Raw genomic sequence first — 13,376 nt, 5'->3', positions numbered from 1 at the left:
AGGCTGGCAACCAGAATTATCTGCCTAATGATAAAGGGTGCAGCACCATGCCATACGTAGACCGCAAGGTGATAAGCTGGAGTTATCCTTCGTCAGATCCTTTGAAATTAGCCCAGTTTAGCCTGAGGCAAGTCTCTATACTGGAATTAGGAAGGCTTAAATTTGAGTTTCTGACCTGAGTTGAGATCTTTAACCTCCCTTAGCTTTGATCTCCTCTTCTGTAAATGAGAGAACAGGTGCCTATAAGGAGGCTGTGACATGGCCAGTAGATGATGCTATACTGAGAAGTACTAACAGTTGCTCACTGCCAGAGTCTCTCAAGCCATTTCCATTTAGGATCCCTTTATGTGTGAGAAATTGTTACATCACTGTAGGTATATAAACACACACACACACACACATATATATACAATTATATATATGTATATATATATATGTATATATATATATATAAAATCAGGTATACAAGTCAAACACACTCATACATTTATTTAAAAACAAGGGTTTTATTATTACTGTTTTGAGCCGGGCCTGGTGGCGCACGCCTTTAATCCCAGCACTTGGGAGACGGAGGCAGGCGGATTTCTGAGTTCGAGGCCAGCCTTAAACTATTATTACTGTTTTGTTTTGAGATAGCTTCACTGTAGCACAGTTTCGCCTTGAATTCACCATGTGACTGAGGATGACATGATCCTCCGGTCTCTACTTCCAAAGTGCTCAAATTATGGACATAGCCATCATGCCCTGCTATTTAAACAATGCTTTGGTATACATATAATTTTACCATTCATTAGACAAAAGCAAATTGGCATGTTCATCAGATGGATACACATTCTTTTACATAAAGAGTTGAGTCTTGGCTAAATATTTGATACTGTAGGACATAGAGAATCTTCACATTTTCCACGTTTGTTTGTTTGGGAGGGAGAGTATAAGGGCTTAACTATGGTTGTCAGCGGATAACTTAAACTTCTCCCATGTGAATCCTGGGGCCACATGGCTGTCAAACTTAACAGCAAAAAGCTGCTAAGTCATCTCACAGGCCCTTATAGCAGTTTTAAATATTAAGCAATCAAGCCAGGCCGCACAAACCTTTAATCCCAGTACTTGGGAGGTAGAAGCAGGCAGATTCCTGACTTTGAGTCCATCCTGGTCTATAGACCGAATTCCAAGACAGCCAGGGATGACACAGAGAAACCCTGTTCTGCAAATCCAAAATAAGTAAAACAAACAAACCTTCTAACCTTGTGTGGTGTTTAGACTCAGCACTGGGAAGGCAGAAGCATACAGGTTTCTGAGTCTGAGGCTAGCCTTAACAACATAGATCCAGGAAAGCCAAAGGAGACAGTGAGTCCCTGTGTAATGGGAAAAAAAATAGATACTGTAAAAAAGACTTATTGATTTGATACTTTCATGCTGAGGAATGACAATAGGAAAATGCTGAAAGTCTTTGTTCACAGTAATTAAACCATTACCTTTCTTTCTTTCTTTCTTTCTTTCTTTCTTTCTTTCTTTCTTTCTTTCTTTCTTTCTTTCTTTCTTTCTTTTCCCAGACAGGGTTTCTCTGTGTAGCCCTGGCTGTCCTCGAACTCAGAAATCTGCCTGCCTCTGCCTCTGCCTCTGCCTCTCTGCCTCTGCCTCTGCCTCTGCCTCTCTGCCTCTGCCTCTGCCTCTGCCTCTCTGCCTCTGCCTCTGCCTCTGCCTCTGCCTCTGCCTCTGCCTCTGCCTCTGCCTCTGCCTCTGCCTCTGCCTCTGCCTCTGCCTCTGCCTCTCTGCCTCTGCCTCTGCCTCTGCCTCTGCCTCTGCCTCTGCCTCTCTGCCTCTGCCTCCTCTGCCTCCTCTGCCTCTCTGCCTCTGCCTCTCTGCCTCTGCCTCCTCTGCCTCCTCTGCCTCCTCTGCCTCCTCTGCCTCCTCTGCCTCCTCTGCCTCCTCTGCCTCCTCTGCCTCCTCTGCCTCCTCTGCCTCCTCTGCCTCCTCTGCCTCCTCTGCCTCCTCTGCCTCCTCTGCCTCTGCCTCTGCCTCCTCTGCCTCCGCCTCCGCCTCCGCCTCCGCCTCCGCCTCCGCCTCCGCCTCCGCCTCCGCCTCTGCCTGCCAGGTTTGTGCGGCCTGGATTAGAGGTGTGCGCCACCACGCCCGGCACCATTACATTTCTATAAGAGCAGAAAACTGCATACAATAGAGACACTGCACTTCTTAACATACAATGGTGTCAATCTGAGCTAAGGTGTTGTAGGCAGCCTGGGATGGTGGAGCCCATGTAATAGCATGCACAGTGCACACTGCACTTGTCCTGAGCTCAGAATGAAAAGTTGCAGCAAAGTGTGATTCACCATGAGTGATACTTCCAGAGATACCTTGGATTCCTTATCTGCTTGGTTTTGAATTAATTTTTGGTTGTCAAATGTTTAGAAACATTTTACTGTTGCTTCTGTTTTTTTGTTGTTGTTGTTGTTTTGTTTTGTTTTTTTCTCCCACATTCAGTTAAATTAGCCTGTATGGGGTTGTAGTCCACAGTTTAGACATTGCTGTGGTCTGGAGGTGAAGGCACAAGGATCCAAATTTAAAACGTATTTGCAAAATAGAGCTACATGAGACCCAGTGTTAAAAAACAATGAACATGAGCTGGGAAATGTAACTGCCAGCGACCATGGGTTACTGGGTTCCTGAAAGGAAAGATGGGGTTTGGATGGGAAAGGCAGTGAGAGAAATAACGAGCCAAGACAAAGCTCTCTGATCAAGGTCAATCTTTACTGATGAGTCTGATCTTATAAATTTAGGGGGAGGGGGGACCCATCCCCCACCATGCCAGGATCTCGCTGCTTTGTCAGGAAAACAGGTTCAGCCTCTCAGCAGATAGTGGTGTCTTGGAAAACCACAGTTGTGGCAGGACAATAGACTTTACCTAGGTCAGAAGACTCCACCCTAGGTGGGCTAGCAACTGTGGCAAACCAGTTCTGAGTCAGCCTGCTCAAGGCTGGAGGACAGGGCACAATTTCTCTCTTTTTGTTTATTAAAAATTAGCTGGACTGGGGCATAAAATTTATTTATGCTCCATGGTCTTGCCTGGGAATTACGGTGGCTGGCGGTGCTTGGCTTGGGTCTGAATGTCTATACCCCTTCTGACCCATCCCGGACAACACGTGCAGCTTGTTTGTGTTTATTTGCACAAACACGGCATTTTAGTGTTTATTATGAACAAACAGCCTTTTGGCACATGCCTCTGTCTTAGGTTGATAAGAGTCATAGATTCATCAGTTGCCCATCTTTGACTGCCGGCCCTCACAGCACTTCTTTTTCCCATTCAAACCAAAGCCCCAATATGCACTCAATGCATCTCTTCATAGCGATGAATAACTGCCATATCTGAGCTTTGCTGAAGGTGAGCCTGTATGAAGGTAATCGATCTACTTGAAATACAAAGTCAAAATTGAAAGCAACAGGATTAAGGTTGTCTGGGCGGATGTCCCAGGCACTCAATTCAGTTGCAAATTAGCAATGTTAAGATCCAAGTCTGACCTCTAGGAGCAGGGGAGGTGGCTTTGAGAATCAACAGAAAAACTGTTACTTCTTTTTTTTTTTTTTTTTTTGATTTTTTGAGACAGGGTTTCTCTGTGCAGACCTGGCTGTCCTGGACTCACTTTGTAGACCAGGCTGGCCTCGAACTCAGAAATCCGCCTGCCTCTGCCTCCCCAGTGCTGGGATTAAAGGCGTGCGCCACCACGCCCGGCAAAACTGTTACTTCTTGTAAGCCACCTGCGGCCACACTAACTGGGTTCCTGAGTGGGAGGCCGGAACTGTAAGGAAGGAAACGGTGAGAGAAATAATGGGGGCCAAGACGCGTTTCTGTTCAAGGCCCCCAAGTTTACTAAGAGTCTGTGCTTATAAACGGGGAAGCCCATCCCCCGCCAATCCATTCTTGATGCCTGTGGCCAGCCTGTAGGTGATCTGCCTGTGGCTGTCTCCGGAATATCTCAAGGGCCTCTCAGCAGGTAGCAGTGTCTTGTAGAAGAGCAACGCGGAAGACAGAACAATAGAGCCATCTAAGTCGGAAGGCTCCACCCCAGGTGGTCTCATACTCAGTGGCAGCAAGGTCAAAGCCAGCCTACTCAAGGCTGGGGGAGGCTACAATTTCTCATGTAAATATTGGAGGCTATGCTCCAAGTTAACTCTGCTAGCTAATAAAGATTTTTAGCTACCTTCATAATAGGAATCTCCAATACTGGATTTATTTGAGTCAGAATAACTGGTCACATTAAAGGAAAGGAAGAGTCACTATAACACCTCCTTTTGATTAATTTTTCTAACTTATTTTCCACAGTCTCTTTGTTCTCTGTCCCACAAGGTTTAAAAGCTTGAAGCAAGGCAGCTTGTCTAATCTGGGACATAGGCAAGCAAAGGTAGGTCAAGAATATATACCCAATACAGCTTTCCTGTCACCATTGTCAGGGTCATATCTGTGTTTGCCAAACAGCTTTGCAGCTAGACTCTACAGATTGCTCCATCTGAAGTAGCAGTGATATGCATACGCAAAAGAAATTTATTTCTTAGCAGGCTGTGCACCTGAAGACCTGAGTTCAATTCCTGGAACCCCTACATCAAGGGGAAGGAGAGAACTGACCCCACAAAGTCATTCTCTGATCTCCACACTCCTGCTGTGACATGCATATGTAAAATGTGTGCATGGATGTGCGTGGATGTGTGTGTGTGTGCACACGTCTAGGAAATTGGATAGCTATATAAGAGAGGTAGTGATAAGGCAAAGTGGATATAGATGTTTTCTGAGCAATTCAACTTGTCTTTGCACTTGAAAATTTTTACAGTAAAATATTAAGAGTTCCTACATTCAAGGAAATGACATATATTTTATTTTTAATCTAAAAAAGATTGACTATAGCCTGGAAACATAGATTCATGTTGCCCCCCAGTAGCGGTCCAATGTGAAACAAAGTTAAATCAAGGCATTTATTTAAATACATTGGTGGGGCCAGGAGGCATGCAGTTCTGGGAAGTTGGGAAATATCTGTTACAAGTCTCAGATCCTGTTTTATAACATTCTTAGCTTTAGGAGTGGTGGAAGCTAGTGGCCTGCTGTGTCTTCTTGTCCTGGCAGAAAGGAGATACTCCGATATATAGCTCTGGTGTCATACTGGTTGATTTGGATTATTGAAACAATAAGCCCTAAAGAATCAAAAAATCGTGCCGGGCGTGGTGGCACACGCCTTTAATCCCAGCACTTGGGAGGCAGAGGCAGGCGGATTTCTGAGTTCGAGGCCAGCCTGGTCTACAGAGTGAGTTCCAGGACAGCCACGGCTATACAGAAAAACCCTGTCTCGAAAAACAAAAAAACAAAAAAACAAAAACAAAAACAAAAACAAAAAAAAAACAACCAAAAAATCAAAAAATCTCCAGGAATCCTCCCCGGGGGAAGACAAAAGCCAAAGTCTGATGTCAGCCAGAGAAGGAATTGCTTCTCACGAAGATTTCTCCTAGTTCAAGCTATTGGCTGGTAGAACCAAGATGGAAATTATACCTTGATCAGCACTTACTTCTTAGGTTCTCTCTCTCTCTTTCTCTCTCTCTTTCTCTCTCTCTTTCTTCTCCTCCTCCTCCTCCTTTTTCTTGTTCTTCAAGACATGGTCTCTCTCTATATAGCCCTGGCTGTCCTGGAACTCACTATTTAGACCAGGCTAGCCTCAAACTCATAGAGGTCCATCCACCTCCTTCTGCCTCCCAAGTGTTAGGATTAAAAGTGTGCAGCATACTCCTGGATACATACATTTCTTGTCTTCTGTTTAAACCCAAATCTCTTTTTTTTTTTTTTCTTTTTTCGAGACAGGGTTTCTCTGTATAGCCCTGGCTGTCCTGGAACTCACTTTGTAGACCAGGCCGGCCTCGAACTCAGTAATCCACCTGCCTCTGCCTCCCTAGTGCTGGGATTAAAGGCGTGCGCCACCACGCCCGGCTAAACCCAAATCTCATGTCAGAACAGATGGACTTGTGGATCACTTCAATCCTTTATTTTTTTTCCTCTTTTCTCTTTCTTTCTTTCTTTCTTTCTTTCTTTCTTTCTTTCTTTCTTTCTTTCTTTCTTTCTTTCTTTCTTCCTCTCTTCCTTTCTTCCTTCCTTCCTTTCTTTCTCTCTCTCTCTCTCTCTCTCTCTCTCTCTCTCTCTCCCTTCCTTCCTTTCTTTCTTTCTTTCTTTCTTTCTTTCTTTCTTTCTTTCTTTCTTTCTTTCTTTCATCCCATTACAGATGGTTGTGAGCCACCATGTTGTTGTTGGGAATTGAACTCAGAAGCTCTGGAAGAGCAGTCAGTGCTCTTAACCGCTGAGCCATCTCTCCAGCCCCCATGTTATATTTTTATAGTCAAAAGAAGCTCAGGCGCCCGTCCTCTCCTTTATCTGTTTGAGAAAGAGTCTTTTCATGTCCACTGTATTTATGCCAGGCTAGCTGGCCCTCAAGTTTTTAAGGATTCCCACCTTTCTCTAAGGGCTCTAGAATTGTAGACATGCATTACTGTCCCTACCTTTACATATGTTCAGGAATCCAAACACAGGTCCTCACACTTGCCATAGAACCTTCTTCCCAGGATCATGGTTTTCATTGTTTATTTATTCCTTTTCATTTTGTTACAGACTGATTATATAGCCCAGGATGGCCTCAAACTTTTAATCCTCCTGTCTCAGTGTCCAGTGCTAGGGTTGTATTTGTGCATTACTTAGCTACGCTTATTTAGTCCTCTTTTCTCCTTCCTTCCTTTTCTTTCTTTCCTTCCTTCTTTTCTTTCTTTCTTTTGAACAGAGTCTCATTATATTGACCTAGTGACTCTGGAACTTGCTGGCCTCAAACGAACAGAGATACATCTGCCTCTGCCTCTCAAGTGCTGGAGTTAAAAATGTGTGACACCATGCCCAGCTCAATCTTTTTTGGGGGAGTGGGGGTTCGAGACAGGGTTTCTCTGTATAGCCCTGGCTGTCCTGGAACTCACTCTGTAGACCAGGCTGGCCTCGAACTCAGAAATCCGCCTGCCTCTGCCTCCCAAGTGCTGGGATTAAAGGCGTGTGCCACCACGTCCGGCAGCTCAATCTTTTTTGTGTGTGTTTATGTTTTGCTTGCTTGCTTGCTTATGATAGAGTCTCACAACTTAGCTCAGATCACCCTTGAACTTACTTACCATTCGTCCCGATTGACCTTGAACTCCTTGGGTTGGAGAAAATAGGGATCTGACATTCCAAAAAGATGTACCCAATAGTCACAAGGATGTTAAGTCATGCAGAGGAAGGAATAAATGGCCATATTTGGACTAAGATTGCCTAAGATATCTTGGGTTTCAGTGTGTAACATTTTAGCACCCCACAGTCTGAAGTTTTTATCAGCAGTCAGACTTTTAGGACGTGTAACATAGTGGGAGATGAGATCCCTAGTTCATCCCCTCCAAAAGGTCACCTGATGATGTTACAGGATTTGTAACATAAGGAAAAGCTGACTGGGGTGGACATTGGATTTTTTTTCAGGTGTCTGAGGCAAACACAGTAACTTCTCCCTAAAGGGTAGACTGTAGGAGCAAGGCAAGGGATACTAGACCGCATTCTATTCTCCTCTATGTCCCTACACGATCTCTTTTGAAGATGAAGTAAGAGATATTAATAGAAGTTAGAAATAACAGCAGTCATGCATGGGGCATTAGCTATATTCCCAGCCAAATATGGCAAAAGAAAGACATCCTGACTTCGTTAGGTTTCAGATGCTTGTCTGTTTGTTTGTTTGTTTGTTTTAAAGATACATATCTTATACATATAAATTATTGCCTGCATGTATGTATACTATGTGTATGTCTGGTTTTCTTTTTTATTAAAGATTTATTTATTATTATATGTAAGTACACTGTATCTATCTTCAGATGCACCAGAAGAGGGACGTCAGATCTCATTACGGATGGTTGTGAGCCACCATATGGTGGCTGGGATTTGAACTCAGGACCTTTGGAAGAGCAGTCAGTGCTCTTAACCACTGAGCCATCTCTCCAGCCCATGTCTGGTTGTCAAGAAGCCCAGAAAAGCATGTCAGATCCCTGCCACTGGAGGTGGCTGTAAGTCACCATATGGGTGCTAGGTTCTCTGCAAGAGCAGAGTTCTCTGGACTGCTAAGCCACTCTACAGCACCATTCACCGCCTTTTGTTGGCTAAGAATTTCACCTGAGACTTCACATGTGCCAGGCAAACGCTATACTACTCAACTACATTCCCAGATCTGGGCTTTAGATGTTTTAGATGTTTTGAGACAAACACAGCAGATAGCACTGAGCTGTGTGTGATTCCCTTTCATGGAAAAAGGGGAAGAGGGGTGCCCAGCACAGGACAGGAGTCTGGGGGAGGAGGGAATCAGAGCTTTGGAGACAATAGCTTCTGAGGGTCTGACTTGGGTGAGGCTTACAATACTCAGCTAGATGACCTGGAGAGGCTGTTCCCTGAAAGGTAGACTGCAGAAGGAAGGCAATATGGCCCCCATGGAGTTGCATGGGCTCAGCAGCACTGGCTGGAAGAGGGCCCTGCTCTCCTAGGAGTTTCATGGCTGCCCTAGAGCTCTTAGTCCACAGTGTGAGGCAGAACTGACTGATTCCCTTGAAAGGGAGAAGATTCTGTGTGGAGAAACTTTTGTGAGGTTCTCTCCAAATACTTTGCCTACGTCAGTTTGCAGAGCTCCGTGGAGAACTCTAGTGCAGATAACGCTGAGTGACTGCCAGGATGTAGACAAGATGGAATAGAGGCTGATGAGCTGCCCTGCTAGACACATTCCCCACACTTTAATGCCTTCTAGTTTCCTTGGGCTCTGAGCATTATATTAGACCACATCCTATTCTCCTCTTATGTCCCTGCCATCTCAGGGCCTGAAGTCAAGTCTGCAGGGCTCCGCTCAGCTTTGCTTTAAAATTTGATGAGACTGAGCATCTGTAAAAGATATCTTGCACTCTTTCCACAGGAAAGATCATTAACAGATATCCATTAAGGTATACCAAGCTAAGGTTATAGATATGTCTTAGTCAGGGTTCTATTGCTATGAAGAGACACAGTGACCACTGAAACTCTTTTTTTTTAAAGAAGCAAACTCTGTCTTTTTTTACATTTAGTTTTTTTTTAAAGATTTATTTATTATTATATGTAAGTACACTGTAGCTGTCTTCAGACACTCCAGGAGAGGGAGTCGGATCTCATTACAGATGGTTGTGAGCCACCATGTGGTTGCTGGGATTTGAACTCTGGACCTTTGGAAAAGCAGTCGGGTGCTCTTACCCACTGAGCCATCTCACCAGCCCCCCAGAAACTCTTATAAAGAAAAACATTTAATTGGGCTGACTTCAGTTCATAAGTTTATCCATTATCCTCATGGCAGGAAGCATGGCAAAATGCAGGAAGACATGGTGCTGGAGAGGTAGCTGAGAGTTCTATGTCTGGATCTTCAGGCAGTAAGTCATTAGGCCTGTCTTGAGCTTTTGAAATCTCAAAGCCCACTCCAAGTCATACATTTCCTCCATCAAGGCTATACCTACTCCAACTAGGCCACACCACCAATGTAAAGATAGTTTTGGCAAAAAGATTTGTGATTCCCCTTTTGAAAGGCTGATGTACTAAAAGCCACCCCCAAAACAAAACAAAAGCTGTCCAGGTGGTAATGGTGTACTCCTTTGATCCCAGCACTTGGGAATCAGAGGCAGGCAGATGCCTGTGAGTTTGAGGCCAGCCTGGTCTACAGAGCTAGTTTCAGGACAGCCAGGGCTATGTGGAGAAACTCTGCTTGGGTGGAGGGGAGGGAAGCTACAATAAAAGCCACCTTCTACCAGATACAGAAAGGATAGCTATGATTACACTCAACTATCTGGACCAGAGGACCTGGTATCTGAAGGGAAGTTGGTTTGAATATATGTAACTATTGGAGGGGAAGTGGGTGCAGATACCCATGAATGTTCATTAAGGGTTATAGCATGTCTCAGAAAACAAAATGTTTCCATGGAAACATAATCTGGTCAAAATAAGCCAAAAAGTTTCCTTCTGCAACAATTGTTTCTACATGTGAAGAGCAGAGGTACCAAGTGATAAGTGGTATCCACATTACATTGTGAGGTTTGTCCCTGCCCAGTGTTACCTCGTGTTCCTTTTGCCCAACACAGTGCTGTCCCCACGTACTTCTTGTCATCATGTCATCCTGACTCTGCTTCCTGGAAGATCAGCTGACCTCAGATTGTACATGGTGTGATATGCACACAGAACACAATCACCACACACAACCCCTGGGGAGGGAAACAGAAGCATGCTTTCCTTTGGATGGCTGTGGGTAGCTGTGGTGGTTTGAATGAGAATCCCCCCCCCCCCGTGCCCCCCCCCCCCCCCCCCGCATGTGTTTGAGTGCTTGGTCCACATCCACAGTCAGTTTGTGAAGAATTAGGAGTTATGGTCTTGTTGGAGGAGGTGTGTCATTTGGGATGTGCTTTGAAGTTTCAAAACCCCATGCCAAGTCCAACGTGTCTCTCTCAGCATGTAAATAAGGATGTAGAACTCTCAGCTACTGCTCCGGTACCATCTGTCTGCTTCCCACCATGATGATCAGGAATTAGCCCTCTAAAACTGTGAGCAAGCCCTCATAATCAAGGTACTTAATTTCCTTGGTTATGATGTCTCTTTATAGCAATAGAACAGTAACTAAGGCAGAAAGATTGACTATAGGGCCTGAGGGAGCCAGCAGGATGTGGAAAATATCCTGCATTTAGACCTGGGTGGTGGCTCTGTTCATATGGTCTGTAAACACACACTGAGCACCTGGGCCTTCCCAGCAGAGGAATGTCTGATGAAGAGATGGCCCATTCCTGGTGCTGAGCAGTGGATAAACAGTGAGCAGCGAGCACAGGAGACTACAGGATACCTGCAGTGACTTCCCCCTTTCTGTGCCAGTCACTCACTCTGCAGAAGTACCACAACCCAGCAAACTGAGAGAAGCTGGGGGAAGCTGGGAACAGAGTTTTCTCCACACATCCCACGTTGTAGTCTTTTTCTTTTTTTCTAGTGTAAGAGGTTTATTGGGGGAAAGGATAGGGTGGGAAGACTATCTTTGAGTGGGTACATAAGGGAGAGATAGAGGCAGGCAGGCAGACAAACAGAAATGGGACAGCAGAAGAAATGGGAGAAAGAGTTTTTTGTTTCTTTGTTTTATATTCAAGACAGAATTTCTCTGTGTAGTTCTGAGCTGTCCTGGGCTTATAGCACTGTGGCTGACTTCAGACACACAAGAAAGAGGGCATTAAAGATGGTTGTGAGCCACCATGTGGTTGCTGGGAATTGACCTCAAGACCCTCTAGAAGAGGAGTCAGTGAATCATCTCTCCAGTCTTCAGTCAGTCTTCTTAACTGAGGCACAAGTAGGGCTAAAGTCTATGGGGAAGAGGTCCCCCCAGAAGTAGAGAGGCTTACTCAGTTCCCCTGGTTCACCCCAATACATCCTGCACCAGCAGCCTCTCCTGCCAGGTGGTGGAGGCAGCAGGTTCAATCTGATATAAAATTCTGCCTGTCCACAGAATGGGCTGCAGTGGGCAGCAAGGGGGCACAGGAGCAGCCTCTGGGAACTAGATCCCCATCTACTGTGTGCCCCAGCCAAGCCAGGACACTGGGAGGCTATGATCTTAGATAGCTGTGAAACTGAATTGAAGGCACAGGAAACAGGATCCTCCAGAAAGTGTTGTTTGTTTCTGGAAAGAAGAGATGGGTCCAGGTGGGAATGATGTATCGAATGATGTGGTGTAAGAAAAAGGAAAGTCTCTGTGTGTGCCTGTGTGTGTCTATGTAGGACCTCTGGAAGAGCAGCCAGTGCTCTTAACTGCTGAGACACCTCTTCAGCCCCAAAGTAGTCACTGTATTTTGAAACTAGGCACCAGGCACTATGCTGCCCCTAGGGCCCCATTGCAGAAACTGACAGATCTAAGACAGTCCAATCAGGGGATCAGGACCCAACGTCCCTGTATACTATCAACCAGTGTCACATTGGTGAATTCCTGTTCTGACTTGAGCATTAAATTTTGCCTCCTAGATTATTTTGGAATGTTCTGGAAACTTTAGGTATTGGGACCTACTTGAGGAAGTATGTCCCAGAGGGTGTACTTTTGAATACATCCCCTGGATTGCTGTTTCTCTGCACTATGTGTCCTGCTGCTATGAAATGAACAGTTGTTTCCATTTCCACACTCTCCCAACTTCCTTCATGACTGGCACAGGCCCAGAATGTTCGGAGCTAAGAACTCTTTGAAACTGTGAGTCAAAATCACCTTTGTCTTTTTAGTTTGCTAGGTGGCTTCTCGCAGGTCTGACTAACAACTACAGCCCCACAGAACCAGGGAAGCTGCAACACTGATTCAAAGGCCCTAAGCACCTGCTCTGGGCTATACATTGGGCCTGCACCAGAAATTCCTTTGTTTGTTGGTTTTGGATTTTGTTTGTTCTTTGTTGTTGTTTTTGATGTGTTAAAATATCGGCTCGTGTCTGAACACAGCACACTGGGCCCAAACAGTTCCATGTGTGAGAGGTTTTTTTGGAGGGAAGAAGGGAGGGAGGGAGGGAGGGAGGGAGGGAGGGAGGGAGGGAGGGAGGGAGATAGGACAGAATTTGGTGGGTATCAGGGGGTGAAGGTGGAGTGTAGGTTGTAGTGTAAGGATGTCCTGGGGAGGATGAGACAAGTCTAGGCCCCTAAGGGCCACAGCTCTAGTTGCCACGTCAGCTCAGTTGTTTCCCTTGAAGACAAGAGAGGCAGCCATCTGGTGGGATCTGCAGTGTACAATCCTAACAGCTGTGGGGAGATTGGGAGGCCTTTAGCATGGCCAAAATTTGGTTTGCATTAGTTACTGATCCTCCTTTTTTTTTAAGATTTATTTATTTATTTATTATATGTAAGTACGCTGTAGCTGTCTTCAGACACTCCAGAAGAGGGAGTCAGATCTCCTTACAGATGGTTGTGAGCTACCATTTGGTTGCTGGGATTTGAACTCAGGACCTCCAGAAGAGCAGTCAGGTGCTCTTACCCGCTGAGCCATCTCACCAGCCCCCCTGATCCTCCTTTTGTGGTAAGTAATCCACGCTCCTTCCAGATAGTAGCATGGAACAGGTGGATATGAAAAACATATTTGGAATCTGTGTAGATGTTGAGGGATTTTCCCTGTGTCGGTTGAAAGGCACGGGTAAGGCTATTAGTTCAGCCTGTTGATTGGTGGTATGAGCAGGAAGGACCTGTGCCTCCACCACCTCAGTGTCTGACACTATGGCATAGCCAGCTCTCTGGCCCCGTCATGTAAAAAGAAGCTGCCATCTGTATACTAGGTATAGATGACCTGAGGCAATGTGCC

This window comes from Mus musculus, chromosome 16 (genome assembly GCF_000001635.26).
Source record: "Mus musculus strain C57BL/6J chromosome 16, GRCm38.p6 C57BL/6J".
In the NCBI taxonomy this organism is placed as follows: domain Eukaryota; kingdom Metazoa; phylum Chordata; class Mammalia; order Rodentia; family Muridae; genus Mus; species Mus musculus.
Note: the sequence above shows the minus strand (reverse complement) of the source record.